Genomic DNA, 14,315 nt, shown 5'->3' with positions numbered 1-14,315 from the left:
GTTCCTAAGAGGAGATACCAATGTTTACATTTAATATTGCATTCCAATGGTTTCCTGTCGAGCAGCTAACCCTGGTACAATTGAAATCGCTGTTTGTATCCTTTCACTTTAAGGACATGTTTAACATTAAACTTGTTTATGTCCCAGTCTTGAATACCATGCATCCTGCCTTAATGGGTAGTAAGAACCACTTAGGGGTGACTTACTAACATTTAATAGGGGGTGTAGAGCTGTTTAACAGGAGGAATATGCAGTTAAAACTTGCACCAACGTGCTGCACTTGACAAGCTTTCAGTCACATTTACCCTGTCACTGAATTGAGTGGCATAATGTGTGCTGAAGTCCACTGCTGCATTTAACTTACAAGCCCGGGGTACACTTTAGGTATCCTCTAATAGGGACATATAGGTAAGTTAAATATGCCAATTAGGGGGACACCAATTTCATCATGTTGACATGTGAAGCACAGGCTCTTTACCACTGGACGGCAGGGTAAATTACGTAGAGTTCTACACCCAGCAGAAACAGTCAAGGTACATATCTGGGGTGCGCCACGCAAGATATGGTCTTTTCCAATAAGTACAAACTGCTCTAGAAAAAAAAATTCTCATTTTGCAAAGCATGTACAGGGACAAAGGTCTGCTGTGCTTTCAACGCCATTAAGAGCCAGTCACAGGGTGTAATGAACTGCGAACTGTCTATTTAATATTTCTTATACATGATGTTTTTCACCCCCCTATAGTTGTTCAACTTGCAATACAACCTATTAAAACATAAGATAAATTGCATAATGCATTCCCATTCACAATCCAGTTTGTGTACAAAATGCACATTCCTGGTTTGTGAATGGGAATTATTCATTTTGCCCAAAGATTGCTACTTTAATTGATATTCATTCTGGGAAGAATACATCCAAACTCTGCATTTTGAGCACGAATCTTTGAATAGATCTAGTATATCTTGGGGACATAACTAAATAATGTAGCCATCTTAAAATTGTTGTATTCCCTGCTATAAACATGGGCAACGGACAGTGCTATTTTCAGCTCAGATCTCTGCTATAGTGTTATAAACAAGAACCCTTCGGGGACAAGTATAGGGATAATCAAGTCAGAGGCTAAAGAATGAAAAGGCCGAACCTCACAGAATAAAGAATATACACAGTCTTTGCTATTTTAAGAGAGTATAGGCATCTAAAATAGAAAATGTGTTAATGCTCTACTTATGAAATAGAGTTAGAGGTAGACTTAAAATTAAAAGGAACCCAAGAACTTTTTTAAACATCACTACCAATGTAAGAATGATAGATTAGAATTCATTGCTCAAGGTTTTTATCAAACATCGGGAGACTGAAGATATGAGGTCGACCAACCATTTTTTATTTCCAAAAGTTTTGCTTACCTTTTTGCCCACTGATGAAGTGCAGGGGAGAAACAACAGCTCATGTAATTTATTAACAAAGTCTGTCAAAACCTGATTTTACCCCTTATGACACATACAACACAATTCAGGGTAGAACGTTGAGTCTCCAAAGGAAGAGAACCTGTAAACACTCTCTGTTTCCCCAAAAGTAGGGATTTCATATTTCTTTATTTGCAATAATGACAATCTACATTTCTGGGAAATGCAAGGGAGTTCATCCAATGCTCTGGTAGGAGGGCCTTTCAGCTTGTGAGAAGTGTTCCTTGTTTCAAAATAAACAAAACAGGGCCCATTTTACCTTTTGTTCCAAACACACTGATGGTGTAATCAAACCCACTAAGTGCTCTGGTTACATGTGAGGATTGTGTTTTGTTGAAGACTCATTTACGTGTGTAAAAACGCATCATCATTACATGAAGGGTGTATACAACTATTGTTTGATATCTGATATATGTGGAGCCTGACAGATTTGTAGTGGTATTTCCAGATGTAGGTGGAGTGTTGTGTTGACAAAATGCAAATGTGGATAATTGTGCACATAATTGAGAGAAAAATAGAAAAAGTACTCTATCACAGGCTTTTTTTAAATCACAGTGCTTAGGCTATTTATATTTGAATTAATATATTTGCACAGTATTGTATGTTGGTATATTTCTTCTGTAGATCATCCTTTTTGCGTTCATTTATCATTAAAAATATTGTTGACCCTTTTTAAGTATTGTTATGTTGCCAGCTTTTCTATTGTATGTATTGACCATATTTTGGTCTACCATATATTAAAGGTGTGGCGGGGGATCAGCAATGCCGTGCCACTATCAACCTGGATGCTAGCAGTAGGTGGGTAATTAGTTTCCCACTCAAGGTGTTTGGGTTTCTGGGCATTCCCACCTGTGCTAGCAGGCACCAGGCAACGGGTTTAGTCACAGCTCAATTTCTGTGATATTCTTGAAATATAAAATAATGGCCTTCCAATAACACTTAAAGCCACACATCTATACTAAATATGGACTATGTTCCCATTTCCTCCCAAATTATCAATGTTTTGGGAAAGAGTCAAACATTGCATTAAGATGTGTTGTAGCCAGATATCTCATTATCATCTTATATCCATTCTCTTTATATTGGCTTCAAAGTGATGCTGCTGAGATCTGTACCTAAATAAGAAACCACATATTCTCATACATTTCTCATCCCAGCTCTGCCTCCTACTTCACGACATGCAAGGGTTTATCCGCAGCCCTATGGCCCGACAAGTACTGATATAATCAAGTGATACCTTTCTTAGTCTTCTATCCTTTTAATAGATATTCCATGGGTGCTCTGTCTCTTATTGCTGTTTCCGTCCTGGTCTCAATAGTAACCCAAAGTATTAGTTCTGAGTATCGAGATGAGTCCTGTTTTGTCATACTCCACCACTGCCATAGCACATTCATATTTTTAACCTTCCTCTGGTCAAATAAATCTCCCATTGTAGCTTCTACACTCGTGTACACCAACTGAAACCTTTGTCTCTGACCACCAGGGGAAGTCTTGGTTATTCAATATCAGGGTCACTGGGATTGGATGTAGTCACTTCACCCTTTCTACTGCAGCATTTAAGTGTAATGTGATCCCCGTGGTCTCCAAAAGAGCACCTGCCCACTTTTGCTTGGGGAAGCCATGATAGAACTCTTGGTGGCCTGAAGAAATAAGCTGGCTCAACCTCTATCCAAAGTTTTTTAATTGTAAAATCAATCAAAGGATGGAGCTGACTTGCCTTAACATTTATTTCGATTTTTGGAAAGCTAAACTCCCTTTATTTACCCCTGTATGGTGCATTTTTAGATAGAAGTGGTCTTCTCCCCCAACCCATTGATTGAGAAAAATGTATGTTGCATGTAATTAAGTGTGCCTCTCAGAAACATCAGTGGTAAAATCTGAGCAATATAGAGTAGTCTGGGGACACAATTCATCTTAATGCAGGTGATTCCGCCCAGTCATGATAGTCCTAATTCCCCCCACCTGTATAAGTCTTTTAAATGATCATTCATAATTGAAGGTATATTTGGGTATTACTGATTATTCATTTGCACAGTAGTCTTTGCTTCCAGATAAACCAAGGAATTCATAGATACCTTGTAACCAAGGGGAATATTTACAAGTTTGTGGTGCAGGGCAAAGGAGTAAGTCAGCTTGCTGCACCGAACTGCATCAAAGGGAAATAGTGGGAATGCACTGTATTTAAGTAGTATGATGTATTCATGTCCTTTCCCCTTGCACCTGTGCCTTTTTGACTGCCAAGCACCTAGGCAGGTGCCCTTGCACCATGGTGCCTGCATTGCTTGCAGGATTGTTTTGTGTAGGAAAGGACACCTTTCCACAAAAACACAATCCTGGGAATCTGTTTCCTCTCTCTATTTGGGGAAACAACCTGAACAACTACGTTTGTATTACTACTTGCTTCAACAACAAATCTTGAAGAACTACTGGGTCTTAACAACGAAGTTTTGAACAACTACTGGTTTAACAATGATTTTACCTTAACAACTAATGCCAGAACAACGAATTTTAAGGTAAGTGAATTATTTTTTGATGAATTTTAAGGTGAGTTTTGTGTTTTGTTTTTTATTTGTTTAGGGTTTAATTATTATATGTTTAATTTTTTAAAGTATATTGTGTGGATTAAGTATTGGATTCTATGGGTTGTGGGTGTTATGGGTGGGGTATTGTATTAATACTCAGGTATTATTGTAAGTACTTTTGTTTTTTTATGTGTTGTAATTTATGTTGTGGGTTTAGGGGTGGGATATATGGGATGTAGGTGTTATGGGTGAGGAAGTGTATTACTACTCTAGTATTAATTTAAGTACTTGTGATTTTTTATATGTTGTAATTTATGTTGTTGTTTTAGAGGTGGGATACATGGGATGTAGGGGTTATGGGTGGGAAGTGTATTGATACTCAGGTATTACTTTAAGTGATTGTGTTTTTTTATATGTTGTAATTTATGTTGTAGGTTTAGGGGCGGGATGTATGGGATGTAGGGGTTATGGGTGGGGAAGTGTATTAATACTCAGGTATTAATTTAAGTACTTGTGTTTTTTTATATGTTGTAATTTATGTTGTGGGTTTAGGGGCGGGATATATGGGATGTAGGGGTTACGGGTGGGGCAGTGTATTAATATTCAGGTATTAATTTAAGTACTTGTGTTTTTTTCTATGTTGTAATTTATGTTGTGGGTTTAGGGGCGGGATATATGGGATGTAGGGGTTACTGGTGGGGCAGTGTATTAATATTCAGGTATTAATTTAAGTAATTGTGTTTTTTTCTATGTTGTAATTTATGTTGTGGGTTTAGGGGTGGGATATATGGGATGTAGGGGTTACGGGTGGGGAAGTGTATTAATACTCAGGTATGAATTTTAGTAATTGTGTTTTTTTCTATGTTGTAATTTATGTTGTGGGTTTAGGGGTGGGATATATGGGATGTAGGGGTTATGGGTGGGGAAGTGTATTAATACTCAGGTATGAATTTTAGTACTTGTGTTTTTTTCTATGTTGTAATTTATGTTGTGGGTTTAGGGGCGGCATATATGGGATGTAGGGGTTATGGGTGGGGAAGTGTATTAATACTCAGGTATTAATTTAAGTACTTGTGTTTTTTTATATGTTGTAATTTATGTTGTGGGTTTAGGGGTAGGATATATGGGATTTAGGAGTTATGGGTGGGAAGTATATTAGTAGTATGGTATTATTTATTGTATTTGGTTAATTGTTTATTTTTTTATTGAAAGTATATTTAGAATTAGGGGTGGGATATAGGGGATGTAGGGTTTATGGTTGGGGTACTGTTTTTATGATTAGGTTTTTTTTTTCTATGTTTGAGTTTTTTTTAATTTATATTATTTTTTTGTTTTGGGATGCAATTTGGTTCATGGGTGGTTTATAATTTTTTATTATGGGTGAATTATTTTTTTGTGTTATAATTTTAGGTTTTGTATTTATTTTTTGTTATTGAAGGTGTAAAAATATTTTTTGTTTCAATAGTTATGTTTAAAAATTTATGTTTGATTTTTTAATAGTATAGTAGTTGGTATAGTAGATTTTGGAACATAATGTTACATTTTTTTATTTTAAATATTTGTTAGGTTTTAATTTTTTTTTGTGAGTTTTAAAATTTGTTAAAATGTTTTAAATTTTTTATTTTGATTATTTATTTGTGATGTAATGTAATTAATATTATTCATATATTTTTTTTTGGGATGTATAATTTAATATATATATTAATTTGTGTTAATATTATTTCTAAAAATTAATTAATTAAATAATTATTCGTAGATTATATTTAGATTTTTTTTTTTTAGGTGTTAGAAATTTTTGTATTTGCAAATAATGTTTTTTTCATACAAATTTCATTTTCAAAAAATAAAAATTCTATTCATTTTTTTTCCAATTTTTTTACTTTGAACTTAATCAAGTTTAAAAAATGCAAAACAATGTTTTAATTTATTATTTGATATTTATAGATTTTTATAATTTTTTAAATTATTTATTTCTATTTCTTAATCTATTTTCTGTGGTATTTTCTTATTTTCCCTATTATAGTCTATGAGTGAAATAGTCCATTTTCTATTTTTAGTGCTCTTTCATGTTTACGTTGTTTGACGTCTTCTGTATTCAGTCGGAGGAGCGTCGCGGTCAAGATAGGACGGAAGCGGAGACCTCGTTCAGGTAAGCGGGATTATCACTTTTTTTTACAGTATGTAGTAGGGTATTTTTATTACAGAAATAGTTGTTAGAGGTAGTTAGAAGGTAGGTAGTAGATTTTCGGTGTTTGTTATGTTTCTTATGTTGAATTATTTGTTTTCGTATATATTTTGTATACGATAGTGGTTTCGTAAAAGTAAAAAAAAATGTTTAGTAGTGTTTTATCTTATAAATGATTATACTGCTTTTGTAGTAGTTGGAAAGAATTGCATATTTTTTTGATAAATTTAGTTTTGGGATTTTTAAGGGAGTGAGTTGTTCGGTTTATGAAAAAAAATTACGTTCATTGTAGTAGGTTTTGTGATTAATTTTTTCTTTTGTGTTAGTAGTATCCTTCATATCGTTTTCATGTCTTTTTCTTGATAGTTAATGTTTTAATTAATGATGTGGATTTGGTTAGTATGTGATTAATTTTTTTAATTTTTTTTTCTTTAAAAAAAGTATATTTGGTATTTTACGTTTTTTAGATATTTTTTGAATTTCTGGTTTGGTAAAGTATCATATTTTATTTCTTTGATTGTTTTTATAGTATATAGAGTTGTTTTTTTTTTATCATCCATTTAATATGAATATTTTTTATTTGTTTTTGGATGATTAATGTTTTTTTTTTTCTTTTCTAAGTCTGACATGATTCTTTCTATATTAATGAAGAAGATTTATTCAGCATCACATGTTTGGCTAAAGACATGAAAACTTGAAAGGTAGGAACAATTTTTGTTGTGTTAATTTAGTGTAAAAAAAATTTAAAAAATGCACATTTAATTGATGGTGTTTGGTTGTTTTTGAACTGGCAAGTAATTTTTCAGTAGGTTAGTGGTTGTTAGTAATGTAGAATATATGCTAGACTGTTGAGGTAGTCTGATGGTGTTATTGTATCAAATTAATGTATTTTTGCCAAAATTCTTTCAGTCATTCCTTTGCTTTTTTTACTTGTGCGTGGGTTCAGGCTACCTGACAGTGATTGAGCAAGTCTCATTTCTTGGAAACTTTGTTCCTTTTTCAAAATTTCCATGAAATGATACAGGTTTGGGTGGGGTTTACCTATTACTGTATTGAAGGCGTTGTGCCATCCTTCTATGGCATTATTAGTCTTTGCACCACCTTCTAAACAGGTTTGGTAGCAGTTCCACCATTCTATTGGAAATCTTGGCTTTCGTCTGCGACCAGATCTGTTTAGGTGTCCAATCCAGGTTTCTTCGAAGTAATTTAGTAAGTGTTCTAAATTGTCTTCATTTTGTGTATAATAGTTAGACTATGTTATTGCGGTGTAATACTCATCTACTTTTGTAGGTGGTACAAAGCATAATGCTGTGAGTTTTTTTAATTCAAATTGTAGTATGCAATCTGAGAAATATTCTCTATTTAGGGATGATTTCTGTATTCTACGCCAATATGCTTGTGAAAAGTGGAAAAAGCATCCTTGAATTTGGGTTTGTGGATATATTTTTAGTATTGTATTTATCATTGATAATTCGAAATCTAGTATTACTTTTCTAGGTGTTTTATTTAATGTTTTGTTTTTGATTGTTGATAAAAATTCACTGTAAGTAGAGGAATGTTTATCAGGCAGTAATGCATACACTAGGGGGATTGTAGTGTTATTTTTTGTGGCATGTATGGTGTAAATTTGAGTGAATGGATGGGTTGTAGATTTAAAGGTTCCATCCATCATCCAAATTTCACTATTTTGTAGGATTAGTAAGTTGGATGTTGTGCTGAATATTAAAATTCTTTTTTGAGGGTTTTCGTTGTCGTGAATGAGGAAAGTTTTTTTGGAGAAGGTAATTGTTAGTTCTGGGGGGATGTTAATGTCTTCATGGGTTTGTGGTGTTATTTGTTGGGGATTACTTGCCAGTCTTTCTTGTTGAAATATTCTTCTAAGGTTTGGTACAGAAGGCATGCTACCAGAAATCTGTATTGGAATATTTTGTACTACCTCCCTTATAACCTGTCCGCAGGAGTCATTGGAGGTGTGTGCAATGTTTTTTATTTTTTGTATGTTTTCTCTTATCTCAATTTCTATTGCAGGGGCAGAGTGGTTGTGATCTGTTGTTTTAACAACAGTGTTTTCTAGAGTTACAGCTCTGCCTCTACAATGTGAAGAGTAGAATTGTACACACCTCCAATGGCTCCTGAGGTTGACAACCTTGTCTCTGCAATAAAGATAACCTTCATACTTTAGTAGCTGGTTTCCGGTTCTTGAGGTTATGTAGCTTGCTTCTCCTTGCGATGCCATTTGTGAAATATCTGTAAATCATATAAAAGAAATAGGTTAAAAGAAGTTTGCAGTTTTTATTAATAAATTTGTGGTGGATTTAGTTTACTAATAGTAAGTTAATTAATATATAATGTGTTCTATTTGTAAGTGTTTGGTGTAGGTGGTTTGTCATCTTTTATATTTGGTGATTGTGTGTTATTTATTGAGGTAATTAGGTTAGTGGGGGGTTTTAGGTTTTGGGGTGGGGTTGGGGGGTGGGGCTTTTTTGGTTTTGGGGAGGGGGTTGGGGTGAGGGGGTTTTAGTTTTTGGGGTGGGTTTGGGGGGTGGGGTGTTTTTGGTTTTGGGGAGGGGTTGGAGGGTCAGGGGGTTTTAGGTTTTAGGGTGGGTTTGGGGGGGTGGGGCATTTTTAGTTTTGGGGAAGTGGTGGAGGGTGAAGGCATTTTAGGTTTTGGGGTGGGGCTGGGGGTGTGGGGCGTTTTTGGGGAAGTAGTGGAGGGTGAGGGGGTTTAGGTTTTGGGGTGGGGTTGGGGGGTTGGGGTGTTTTTGGTTTTAGGGAGTGGGTGTGGGGTCAGGGGGTTTTAGGTTTTGGGGTGGGGTTGGGGGTGGGGCGTTTCTGGTTTTGGGGAGGTGGTGGGGGTAGGGTTTTTTTGGTTTTGGGGTGGGGTTGGGGGTGGGGCGTTTTTGGTTTTGGGGAAGGGGTGGGGGCTAGGGGGTTTTAGATTTTGGTGTGGGGTTGGGTGGGTGGGGTGTTTTTGGTTTTGGGGAGGGGGTGGGGGGTCAGGGAGTTTTAGGTTTTTGGGTGGGGCGTTTTTGGTTTTGGGGAGGAGGTGGGGGGTTAGGGGGTTTTAGGTTTTGGGGTGGGTTTGGGGGTGGGGCATTTTTGGTTTTGGGGAGGTGGTGGGGGTGAGGGTGTTTTAGGTTTTGGGGTGTGGTTGGGGGGTGGGGTGAGGGGTGTAGGGTGAATGGTGCCTATTAGTAATGCTTTTGTCAAGAATGCTTTTAAAATGAAATATTGTTGTTAAGGCATTTGTGATTAAATTATTAGTAGTAAGAACAAGTTGGTGTTCTGTTTTTGTTGTTAAGGTACTAGTTGTTTTGGAAGTTGGTGTTTTGTTGAAAAATGTATTTATGTTTATTGTCTAACAGCTGTTTAGAGGTAAGTGTTTGATGGAGTTGTAATAGTTATTTTTTTATATATCATATATGTACTGTGTTTGCAAAGTGGTTTTTATTTTATTGAATTTATGTGTATTTGGTGTTAAGTTAAGGGGTATTTGAATTAGAATGTTTGTTTAGTTTTATTTAACTAGAAAATCTGGTTGTATGTTATAATGAAAATATTATACTTACTTTGAGTTTTTTTTGTTATTTCAGATGTTATTTTTTTAAAAATTGATTTATTTCACTTCTTTATGTCTTCTGGTGTGTTTTTGGGTTCTTGGAGTCTGTAAGAAATAAGAAAGAGTGTATTATTTAGTTTATTTTTTTGTTTTATTCATTTTTTGGGGGGGTTTAGTAGTAATTTTTTTAGTAGGTTTGAAATTTGGTGAATAACATTTGTTTTTTGGTTAAATTTATTAGGTGAATTATTTTTTTTGTAAATAATTTGTAGTTTTATTTTTTTATATATATATTTTAATTATATTATGGTATTTGTTAATGCTATTGTTTATGGTTTAGTGATTTTTTTTTAATAATGGTAATGGTTTACCTTGGATGGTGAAGGTGTGGTGTTTATCTTTTTAGTCAGATTCTTGATATTTATACCTGTAACAAAATAGTATGAAAGGTACATTAATTATATATTATTTTATCTGTGGTATAGGTTAGTACATTTCTTTATATTTATTTATGGATATTTTACCTTGTTATCTCAGTAGATGGCGGTGTTGGATAAATTATATTTTAATTCTTTTCCGTAGTGATATGCTCGTCTTCTCTGTAAGTTGTTCGGTGTAGTAATGAGTAGAAAATTGAGGTCATTGGTATTTATATGTGTTTTTGTAAGTATTGTTTTATTTGTAAATTGAATGTGTTTTGGATGTGTTTTTTTATTGTGAATTCATTTGTGATGTTAGATATATATAATTGTGGAGTTTATTTGTTTTGTAGTTTGTATTTTTTTTTATGTTCGTTCTCGTTTGTTCAGTAGAGGAAGTATTTCCTGGGTTATGTAGAAAGTGTTGTAGGACTATCGTTTTATGTAGTTTTTTTGTTAGTGTTGTGTTTGTTTTATAATTATTTAAGTATTATTTATTTTTATTTAAAACGGTGTTTATATGTTTTGGCTTTTTGTGATTTTTTGTTTTTTGTATGTAGGAAATATATTGTTATTTTCGATTTCGTTTATTTTTTACGTAGTGATATAGTGGTTTTAATTTTTTATTTAATAATAGTTATTGTTTAGTTGTGATATTAATTATTAATATTCTTCATTGTTTGGAGTTCCTTTTAAATATATTAGGTGTTTAGGCGTTTTCGGTGTTGGGTAGTATTTGTTTGGGTATTCGTTGTTTGGATAGTCGTTTGTTTGGGTAGTAGTTATTTTAGGATTCGTTGTTTAAGTATTCGTTGTTTGGGTAGTAGTTTGTTTGGGTATTAGTTATTTGGGGATTCGTTATTTAGGTAATTTTTTGTTTGGGTAGTCGTTGTTTAGGTAATAGTTATTTGGGGAGTCGTTGTTTATGTAGTCGTGGTTTACATAGTAGTGGTTTAGTGGAATATTCGTGATTTTGTGGTTTTCGTAGTCGTTAAATAGGTGTTCGTTGTTCAGGAATAATTTAGTTAATGTTTTTTTTCGTTGTTTAGACTTCGTTGTAAAATAATTTGTTTTATAAGTTTTTTCGGTGTTGGAAAGTCGTTGTTTAAGTAGTAGTTGTTTAGGTAGTAGTGGTTTAGTGTCATATTCCTCTATTTGTGCTGCAGAATGCAACACACATAGAAAGAGGAAAAAACAAGGAGAAATAGTGATATTTCTCACTGTTGTCGTTCCCCCCGTGGAGAGTAAGGTTTTTGTGCATCCCCAGGTTTACAAAGTCATGTAAATCTGGTGATGCATAAAAAACTATGGGAGTTGTGTGGGACACCCACCGCAATGCCCATGGAATGCCTACCAGGGCAGAGTAGCACAATAAAGCGACTTGCAGAGCATTGGTCTACTCCAGATTTATGATGCCACTCAAAACTACATAAAGTGATATTGCGTGGCTACATAAATCTAACTTAGAGCCTTGCGTCATGCATGTACCATTTTGCAGGGTGCAAAGGTAATGCAAGCTCTTATAAATATACCCCCTATTTTCTGGTTAATGTGAACATTTGTCCAACATGTACAATCCACAACCCTGTGGATTTGCACTTTTGATCTTAAAACATGACACCTCAGAGAATCTCTCGTTCTTGGATGAGGACCGGGAGTGAATAGTTGGGTTCTTAGGCACCATACCATGCTGTAAGATTTTATTTAAGTCAACATGGTTCTCTTGACTATATGAAAGCTCAGTGTGCCTTGCATGAACTGGACTTGCAATCAATCTGTCCTTTTTTCTTCAGAAAGACCTGTTCTGTGTTAAGTCAATGCAGCATCAATTCAATTTGTGGGATCAAAGAAGACAGACAGAACTAGACGTCTGATAAATGTCGGAGACCCCAGCATAGGACAATTAGTGTGTGCTACTGTACACTAGTTGTAGATGGAAGAGCTTGGAAAGACCCAGACATCAAGAGTCATTTGTAGATTGGTCAAGATTTAGATTAAGGACATTAGTATGCACTCAAATGTCCACGTCTGAAGCCAGAGAGCAGGAGCGACTGTCACACTTCATATGGTCAAGGAAAACACAAGGAACAAGGGCACCACTTCAGAAAATAATAATCTTTCTGGATATCCTAAATAAGGCACTAATCATATACAAGCTTATCATGCTGCATCATGCTTTAAGTGGACTGAAAATTTAAGGGGGTGTCCCTAAATCTCTCTCCGATTTGTTCCTAAATTTTGGCATTTATGTTAACGGTTAGTATGAGAGGGGTGGCCTCTGCAACTAACAATGTGTTTTAATACATATAATCTAGAATCACTTCTAGTGCTATCCCTCTGGGTTCTTCTAGTCTTCTTGCTTGGTGTTCCTGATGGTTCTGGTATTGACCCTGTGGTGGTCCTGGTGTTCCTGGACATTTTAGTCCATATCCTCCTTCTTTTTGTCTTCCTGGTAATCCTGACGGCCTTCCTCCCCCAGGAACTATTCCAGGCCTGCCTCCCCCCCTCCTTTACACCTGACACTACTGGTGTTCTTGGTCCTCCAGGTGGTCCTGGTCCTTTTTCTCTTTGTGGTCCTGGTGGTGCTCCTGCTCTGTCTTGACCTCCTCCTCACCTTCTTGGTTTTGCTCCTAGACTTCCACCTCCTGGATTCAATTATAACCACCTACTTCTCCTCTTCAACCTCTCCCTCTTGATCCTCCTGTCATTCTAGGGATTATGGTAGCATCAGGAAGTCCTGTCCAATTATTCTGGTCGTCCTCCTGAGCTACTCGGGCTCCTCTACCTAATGCTGTTCATTCTCCTTCTGGTTCCCCTGGCCCTCTTCCTTCTGGAGGACCTGGGTCTTGCCTTCCTTGTCCTATTAGTACTCCTGGTATTTCTAGCTTTCTTCCTCGACTAGGCTCTCTTGGCCCTGACCCACCTTATTCTGCTTTGTTTGTCTGCTTCCACTAGTCTGCTTCTTTAGCCGCCTCCTCGTTTTCAGCCTCCAATTCCACTGCTGGTCCTTGACTTCAACACTTCATCCTACACATCCGTGTCTTCCCCTTACATTCCCACCAACCAACTCAAGTCTTCCAGGAGTAACCTCCAAGCAGGGGCAGGCAGGGATGACTTGAGTCTTCACAATCTGTGAACTCAAACTTCAGAGAGGTGCTTGTGAGGCCACTCGTTGTTTACAAGCTGACAGGAAGGTAGGAACTGCAGCACTTAACATGTGGTGCTAAACACAGCTATGAAAACACATGTTCACCTTTAGGGGTGCTAGTAAAGAGGCATGTGAAGACAGCTAGTGACATCATCCGAAACCAGCAGGGCTGCAGCAGACAACCAGCAGAGAAGCAGTCCCAAAGCATCCCCTGCCAGACTGCATTGAAGGTCTGTCAGCCGTGCATCCATGCCTATTACTCATTTTTTTGTCTATTGTCTATTTCTACTGTGGCCCGAGCAAGAAGTGTACGTCAACACATCTCTTGGAAAGCGGTTTATTAGTAAAGGCAGGTAAGTGATAACACCGCAATCACAAATAAGGTTCTGTCAAGGTCTCAATAAATGAATCCTTGCTCAACCCTTAGTAGCTTGGCCTACAAGCATTTAAACAACTTAGGAGAGAGGTACAAAACAGTAAATAAGTAAAACATAGCACACAATAAAAATCCAACACAAATTTATACAAATAAGTAATATTTCTGTCTTTATAATGACACCAGAGTGACAAAACTCAAATGTAAGAAACCGGAGATATGAAAGCACCAACCACGCCTTTCTGGTCGTGTTTAACCAGGTCAAAGTCAGAGTTTGAGGCTGACCAGGATGGAGCCCAAGTTGGATACACTGAGTAGTATGCCTTGGTCAACATTTTACCTTTACACTTCATTACTTTTTTGGTTCTGTTGAGGAGCCTCAACTTCGTGCGAGGAACCCCAACGTCGTGCAGGCTCCTCAGCAGGCCGGGTTGCGAGTCGTTGTCATTGGCTTGGTTCAGTGCAAGGTCTCAATGAAATCCTGGAAGTCGTGGTCCTCATCGTTGATGGGTAGACGACTGGAGCTTTCAAAGGGATGAACCTGAATTTCAGGCCGAGTCGTAGTTCAATGTCACCGGCTTGCCTCTCGTCAATGGGTTGCTCACCTTATGGAGTTTTCCCAAAAATGTTCCAAATGCCTTCAAC

Source organism: Pleurodeles waltl, chromosome 7, assembly GCF_031143425.1.
Source record: "Pleurodeles waltl isolate 20211129_DDA chromosome 7, aPleWal1.hap1.20221129, whole genome shotgun sequence".
Taxonomy (NCBI): domain Eukaryota; kingdom Metazoa; phylum Chordata; class Amphibia; order Caudata; family Salamandridae; genus Pleurodeles; species Pleurodeles waltl.
This window is presented reverse-complemented; position numbering follows the sequence as displayed.